This window comes from Periophthalmus magnuspinnatus, chromosome 20, assembly GCF_009829125.3.
Source record: "Periophthalmus magnuspinnatus isolate fPerMag1 chromosome 20, fPerMag1.2.pri, whole genome shotgun sequence".
Lineage (NCBI taxonomy): Eukaryota > Metazoa > Chordata > Actinopteri > Gobiiformes > Gobiidae > Periophthalmus > Periophthalmus magnuspinnatus.
The window spans coordinates 8586898-8595592 of NC_047145.1; the positions used below are offsets into that span (position 1 = coordinate 8586898).

At 40.7% G+C, this 8695-nt stretch overlaps 1 pseudogene; it reads right to left on the bottom strand.

Moving 5' to 3' along the window:
• Positions 1-177: 177 nt before the first annotated feature.
• Positions 178-7314, bottom strand: LOC117388679 (tubulin alpha-1C chain-like; annotated as a pseudogene).
• Positions 7315-8695: the final 1381 nt, after the last annotated feature.

Here is an 8695-nt window from a genome sequence, read left to right on the forward strand (position 1 = left end):
CTATGTGACACTTCTGGTGGAGGGTCTGGCCTCTTCTTTTCTCCATGAAGATATTGTTGCTTTGTCTGGAATGTTATATGTGAAACAACTCTAACATGCTATAAGGTCAATTTAAGCTTCCACTTACTCTGAAAAACATAAATAATCGTGTTTCTTGTATTTCTATTTATTTCGGCTTCACTCTACAGTGTCGCGCACCACCTCCTTGTACTCCTTCTGCAACATTTCCATGTTCTCTCTGGCCTCTGAGAACTCCCTCTCCTCCATCCCTTCACGCAAGTACCAGTGCACGAAGGCCCGCTTGGCGAACATCAAATCAAACTTACGATTCAGCCTCGCCCAGGCCTCCGTGATCACCGTTGAGTTGCTCAGCATACAGACTGCCCGGTCCACTTTGGCTAAGTCTTCCCCTGGCACCAGTGTGGGTGGCCGATGCGTGATGCCAACCTTAATGCCGGTTGGGCACCAGTCCACGAAATGCAACATCTTCTTTGCTTTGAGTCTTGCAACTGCCACATTCACCTCCTGGTGTACCACATCACCACGGTACAACAAACAACACAACATATACTTTCCTTGACGCGTATCACACTTTACCATCAGGCTAGTGGGTTGGAACACCTCTTTAGTAATCTCAGCGACAGTTAGCTGCTCATTGTACGCCTTTTCGGGGGATATCACAGGAGCCATAGAAGTTAAAGGGAAGTGGATCCGTGGATATGGCACCAAATTGGTTAGCAAGTCTGCCAGGTTAAAGTTTAACACGCCGCTGAACCTCAGGGAAGCAGTGATGTTGGAGACCTGTTGGCTCAGCAAACGATTGAGGTTGCTGTACATCAGTCGCGGAATGTTCAGATTGCGTTGGCAGATATTGTAGAGGGCTTCGTTGTCCATCATGAAGGCACAGTTGGAGTAATCCATGTTGGTGTGGGTGGTGAGGATGGAGTTGTAAGGTTCTACGATTGCAGTGGAGAGCTGGGGTGAGGGGTAGATGACGAACTAGATCTTGGTCTTCTTGCTGTACTCGTCGGCCAAGAGCTCCATCAGCAGAGAGGTGAAGCCCGAGCCAGTGCCCCCTCCGAAGCTGTGGAAGAGGAGGAAGCCCTGGAGAGCAGAGCACTGTTCACTCTGTATACCTCTGCTTCTCTCCTCTCCCCACAGACTATGGTTGTAAAAAGTATCGAAAATCTGACACTGAACTAGTATCAAAACTAGATGCTCATTTGAACAAGTATCGCTACTAAGAAAGTCACATTCACAGGACAGAAATTAACCTTTTCTGAACAGATTTAGAATGATCTTGAGCTGTATCAGAAGTATAAGACCACATGGACTAGTACACGCCTATGGACCACTATAGAACTTACCTGGGCAACTGAGGGATTACACGGGTATAAGGTCACATGGTAATATAAAAGAAAGTTCTATTAAAGTACTATGATTTAATGTTGAATGTTGAAAATCACATTGTATTGTCTAAAGAAAGAGTATTTTTAATTATCATTGTGATATCAGAAACAATTGAGTATCGACTCTGTTCCTTAGTATCAAATCAAGTTTGAAATTTTTGCATTGTGACAAGACTAATACAGACAAGACTAATAAAAAACAAAACATTATTTTCAAAGGTGCAGGGTGCAGGAGGGGACCACGCTGACAGTTAGAATGTATGTTTTTCAAAGTATTTTTGCACAGAAAAATGCTAGACATATATGTTTCTCCATTGAGTCAAGCAGGTTACAGACTGCACCTTTAAATCCTTTTTTGTGGTTTAGTGGTCAGATAAGCAAAAATATTTCAGCAGTTTGAACTTAAATGTTTGGCCTGGTGGCACCCCTTGTTTGTTTCTATGGAGATGGCTTAATGCTATATAATGAAACATTTTAGGCAAAGCAACAGGTAGCTTCAGACTCTATAATGTGATGATGGCATACACCCAGATGAGGGGATGGTGACATTTTTCCCTGTTTATTACATTGTATTTTCATAAGAAATATCAAAATGGTAAATTCACAGTTACACAGTGCAGCTTTAATTGTCAGACAGACAGGTGAGTGCACTGACCAGTTTGCGTATCTGGTCCATGACGGACTGGATTATGCCCTGCCCCAAATCGTATCCACGGGCGTAGTTGTTGGCGGCATCCTCCTTCCCTGAGATGAGCTGATCAGGATGGAACAGCTGACGGTACGCCCCACTCCGCACCCCATCTGAGCAAATGAACACAAGGAATGTACAGCTTTAACACCTGAACTGAACCATTTACTGAAAACATATGGAAATGAAGATGAATCTGGTATTGCGTATTGATCAGTTTAGTCTGTACATTGATGCAAATATGTTGTTATGTGAATTATTTATAGACTCTATTTTAATTATTTATTGACTCTACTTTATTCTTATTGTTTTTAACACTGGGAATTATTAGGATGCTACTTATTTAAAATTTTTCTATTTTGTGGTTGGTGGCATCTGTAACAAAGAGAATTTCCCCTCGGGGATCAATAAAAGTGATTCTGATTCTGATCTGATTCTAGTTTATTTCCTTGCTGATTTTTTCACGCTTCAATAAATTATTATATTTTTCCATCCTTATTTAAAAAATGCATGAATCTGTTTGGTAACATTTTGGTAACAAAGTACAAAGAAAGGTTTAATTCATAATGAAAAAAATTGTTTTTTAAGAATGATTCGAGATTTGTAACAACTTAAGTGTGGTGTTTGAGTTACAGTATTAATGAAGTAGTTACTAAGACTGGATCATTTTAATAAACAATTTGTTCATTATGAAAGACGGAAGCCTTTGTTCATGTGTTATTAAGGCTATTAAACGAGTCGAACTTTAAAGTGTTACGTTGCAGTCTTTGTGATTGGCTAGTTGCACACATTGACGTTGCAAGTTTGATTTGATTACAATAAATGTTGCAGCCCTACAAGCCTTCACATCCTCCTTACCTACTACAGTGGGTTCCAGGTCCACCAGCACGCCCCTGGGCACCTGCTTGCCCACTCCGGTCTCATAGAAGAAGGTGTTGAAGGAGAAGTTATCCGGGCTGCACAGGCTGTGATGCCCGGGCATTTGGCCATCAGGTTGGATCCCATGCTCCTGGCAGTACAGCTCCCAACAGGCATTCCCAATATGAACCCCGGCCTGGCCCACGTGCACTGAGATACACTCTCTCTGAGGACAACAGCAGAAGCTCATGAAGCATTTAGTAACACTACAAATAAACAGGGAAATAGTGGTTCTCAGTGTTTCAGCAGGTCCTTTGGTTTTATTTAGGAAAGAGCTCATTAAAATATTTTGGGACTTTCCATTTGTGGAATAAAGGCAAAGAAGAGAAAGCAGCATGAAATGAGGGTGAAGAGTGAGCTGAAAATTGTTAGGCTTCCACAGATCCTAGCAATTGTTGCTGCATTGCATTTGTATTGTATCTTAAATGTCATTTATGACACTTTCCAATGGTGGTTTAGTCCTGATTCATACGTGGTTTATATCTGGTTTAGACCTGCTTTATATCTGATTTAATTTCGGTTTGAACCTCGTTTCGATCTGGTTTAGACCTGGTTTATACCTAGCTTAGACCTGTTTTAGTCTTATTATAGTCCTGGTTTAGACCAGATTTGGTCCCAGTTTAGATCTGGTTTTAGATTTGGTTTAGACCTGCTTTATATCTGGTTTTGACCTGGTTTTAATCTGGTTTTGATCTGGTTTAGACCTAGTTTGAGGTGAAAATAGTATGAGTATCTCTATTTGGCGCTGGTTTTACACAGCATCATGTTTATACTGATTTGGTCATTTTTTTTGTACATTACATATACCCATAATCAACTCAAAAATCTTACATGATGAAGCTACATAATGAAGCTTTCTCCAGACTACCAAACACATCATATTGTTTAATTTCCCCAAAGAAGCTGTAAAAGACTCTACTGTGTGACATGCCGCAGTGCAGGATACTCATAATGAAATCCTCTGGGCTACAGACCACAGCCCACTCAAGGTCAAACTATCCCGAGTTTATCTCTGAGTTCAGCTCCCTCCCAGTAAACCATTCTTCCTCCCCCACAAATTTAAAAGAATACAGACACAATGCACCACTAACTATAGCATTGTCACCATGGCAGTGCCTTCAGTTCTTTGTTGGTAGAATCAATTATATCCACCTGGATTTAACTAAGCAAATAGGTACGGGCCTCCTCCAGTTGGTCAGGTCTAGGTTCAGCAACAGTCTGTGCTCAAAGAATGAGGTCAGCTGACACCTGAATATACTGAATGACCAGGTTATTTGATCAATGGATTTTTTCTTCCCTGATGGCACGGGCATATTCCAAGATGACAATGCCAGGATTCATCGGGCTCAAATTGTGACAGAGTGGTTCAGGAGCATGAGACATCATTTTCACACATGGATTGTCCACCACAGAGTCCAGACCTTAACCCCATTGAGAATCTTTGGGATGTGCTGGAGAAGCTGCAGCGTCAGACTCGACCATCATCAATGCAAGATCTTGGTGAAAAATTAATGCAACACTGGATGGAAATAAATCTTGTGACATTGGAGAAGATTATCGAAACAATGCCAAGGTGAATGCACGCTGTAACCAAAGCTAAAGGCGGTCCAACGAAATATTAGAGTATGTGACCTTTTTTTTGGTGGTATTTTGGTTTGCATTTGCATTATTGCTATATCAACATTTCAAGAAGGAATCCTTTGACTGAAACCAATGAATAGGCCTACAACTATTGTGTCCATGGGCAAGACATTTCCTCTTCCTGTATCTATACGTTAATGTGACAACAGAAATCTGGGCGTCAGGTAGTCAAGGCAAGATGTTTATTTGTATAGCACAATTTGTACACAAAGTAATTCAAAGTTCTTTAACGTTAAAATAAATTTGAACGTAGTCAAAGTAGAGGTGTCATTTGATATATGAAATACAAAATAATGAAATGATATAATAAAATTGTGTAATATAATTTTTACAGTTTTACATTTTATTGCTGAAATGTCAAAGCTAGTAGAGAACATACACCACGATGTACACACCTGTTGTCATGTCATGTAGATCATACCTTTTTGCATGAGCACAATAACAATAAAACTGCTTTGTAAGTAACTTTGTTTGCTAGGATATGCTTTATCTACCTATTCGTGTGTGTGTTTGTGAGAGAGAGAGTGTGTGATGAAAACACACATTTGACAGACAAGGTCACATTGAGGTCATGATCTGCTCTCTTAACCAATCAGCAATAAGGACCTAATTATAAAACGGCTCCTCTTTGTTGCACCACCTCTCCTGGCTGTTCTCATGGCTATTTGTGTAGAAGTAGCTTTAACCCAATTTTATATTTCCTGTATCCAGCGACCACAAAGTACTGTAACAGAATCCGAAGTAAAACATCACATTATTGAAGAGAAAAGTCTGGCAGAGCAGCTAACCCGAGCCCACATCTCTGCACAAACAATGGGCTGGATACACAAGGCTCTGCACATTAAACTGCCATTTCCAGCATAAAAACAGCTCTTTGTTTTGGGCTCTGTGGTAAGGGAGGCCTGGGAACATGACTCAGCTCTCACATACTCTTATTAAGACATCGCCAACTTTAATATTTTTCCCATGGCTATTAATACAAAAATTAAAGAAGACATATTGTTCTTGTGTCTGCTACATAGTTAAAATCTATGACACCTGTGGATCAGCTATATTTTGGACGACATTGACCATCACTGTGCTGTTGTGGTTACAGACAGATCAGACTATAAAAGCTGCACTCACAAGTCCACATGGTAACTATCCCTGTAGTTGTCTCTGTAATCCCTCAGTCGTCCAGGTCTGATCCATAGGTAAAATTGTTGTGATGGACACCTGCCTCGGGTCAGAATAGATTCCCAACTGAATCCACAGGCACCATCACAATGCTCAGTGTGCCGTTTGAGCTCCTCTTGTTAATTTTAATGCTTTAGAAATCATAGGACCACTGCACTGTAGTTACACAGTATGCAGTCTGAGCCTGGGGACAGCTTCTACACAGACCAAACACACATTGTGACAAATGCAGTGGATTTGTGCACTTTATGGGGTAATCTAGAGCCCCCCCTCTGTCTTCTGTGTGCAGTAGCATAAATATAGTTTACAGTTTAGTCGTATGCTCTTCTATTCAGTGAGTAATCCAGAGACCCAGAGACCACAGCCTAAACTAGGGTTTAGGCTGTGGTCTCTGGTGCAGGTTAATAACCGGCAGTAGCGCTGCATGAAATGTGATCTCACTCATCGAGACTTTTAGTGACTGACAAACCGAGTCCAAGACAAGACCGAGTCCAAGACAAGTCCAGTTGATTGGTTAACACACTGGAATTTGAATAGAAAATAAGTTGATTTTAAATAAGTTTTCATTTTAAACTATTACATAATTCCTAGATGTATTGTTGTTGATGAATTGTTGTCAAACAGAAAGAGTGACGGCTGTGAGTGGTTCAAATGTGTTGGAAGAAACTCTGAATGATTTATTTAGCTTTGGTCACAAGCAGTCTGAAGAAACTTAAGCGCAGTTTAAGTTTTTCATAAATATTGATAATAGTTTTACGTCAGTCAAGTTTCAGTTTGAAAAGAAAAATTGAAAAAAAGGTTTCATGTTTGACCCAGAGCCTGATTTTTTGTTTCTTTACATAATTGCAAGTAAATAGATAAAGGCTACACTCAAGCCTCAGATGTCAGCCAATATTCAAACGTACATGAATGACACAGCCTGTCTACGTCTTTAAAGCTCAACATGCTCTGTTCCACCTTGTGATGTCACGTAGCCATAGTTTTTAAGTTAGCAAATACCTCTTACCTTTTGCTTAGTAGAGATCAGGAATTCTAGGGCTGAAATTATCCAAATGAGTCTAGTGATAGTGTATGGGGTTTAAAAACTGTGGAGCACTTTCATTATCACCACCTGACATCACAAGGTGGAAAAGGGTGTTATCCTTTTGAGGGAAGAACTCAGTTTAAATATGCAGGGTTTGTGTGTTATACGTGTGAATGAAACAAAATACAACTCCAGGTATGTTTTTGATGAGGAAACAACATAATAAAATAAGTTCAGATGATAGCGAAATGTAGCCCCTTTAAAAGACAGAATGCAAGATAATATAAGACTATTAACTCTTGGTGTACAGGATAAACGGTGTGTTTCCAGTTGTGGGAGTAGTGGAGTTGGATTGTGCTGCTTCCTCTGTGTCGATCCCACACATCCTGCTGGGTGCTGGCTGCTCCCTCTGCCCTGGCCTTGTGTGTGTGTTCTGGGCCTGCACACTTCTGAGTCATGGTGGGTTAGGACTGATCCGGACCGTGGAGGAGGAGGAGGACAGGGGCCAGTAAAACACATGACGCAGACTGGAAGATGAGAGCTGCTAATGTGATCCCTTGCGCAGAGTGGATATAAAACAGCACTGCACTGGAAAAACTAAACACATGACACAGTGTCTCTATGTAATATTTGTTTTGCACTTTGAGCCTGTCCCTGCAGAGCTGCTGTAGTTGCCGTAACTGTACAGTAATGTTGTGATAATATGCGGGGAAATGGCAATAGCAATAGTTTAATGAGAGCTAATTGTTACTAAGAAAATATCAACTATGTTTTCTGGTCATTTTGTCTTTCCTGGAGTCAGGCTTAATAATATCCCCATGGAAGTTGAATGATGTGTCTTCTTTCTACGGGTGGTTCTTCCATGGCTGGGATTTCAGGTCCTATGTTATTTAGAGTGACTTGGTTCTTACCTGGTAGATCTTTTAGTGTATCTGCGAACAACAATAATGTCTGAGTCTGTTGATCTGCTGTAGGGAGTGCCTCAGGGCTCTGTTGTCGGACTAGCTTTGTTTTTGTTCTATTTTCTCCCTCTAAGCATGTTGATCCAGCAGTTGAGTGGTGTTTCCTATCATCTATACGCTGATGACCTGTAATTGTACTGCTCCTTTAAGTCCGCCAAGGCACAGGAATTAAATTAAGGTTGTTTGGGCTCTGCTGTCACTAGTTAGACCGACATAAAAAAAACTTTCGATAGTGTGATTCAGGTTTCTGGTGCTATAAGTCTGCTGTCATTGAAATAACTTCGGCAGTCAGCTGATGGCCTCTCACGTGGCTCGTGATACAGTATTTGTGGTGAATAATCCGCTGTGCATTTTAACAAGAACCAACCCAACAGTGAAGTACACAGACCCTTAAGGAGGAAACAGAATTATGATGGATGCACAAATGGGATTAGCACTTCTCAATGCAAATGAAAAAGGTGTGCAACCTTCAGGGCAGGGGAAATGTAAATCCTTGAATTTACCCTACACAATTATCAAAGCTACATGTGTGTATAATGCAGAGCAGGGCTAGGAGGCTGACTACGGCTACACAGTTTAACAGCAATATATATTACAATGAAACACGCAGATGAATAACAACAGCTAAAAATAACTAGTAACTAACAAAAGAAATCAAAATATTGAAGATGTGTAGTGTTGCAGGTGTGCAAATTGCCTACGCACATGTACTCCATGGTAGGGCACTAAATCCAAGGTTTAACGCAATTAATCCACGGTATCGCAATTAACCAAAAATTTGGTCCTACCACACAGTTCAGCTCACCATGGTGTTGATTGTCTTTAGTTGTTGAGTTGACTGAGTTGAATGCTTTACATTTTAGAATCAGTCCATTAC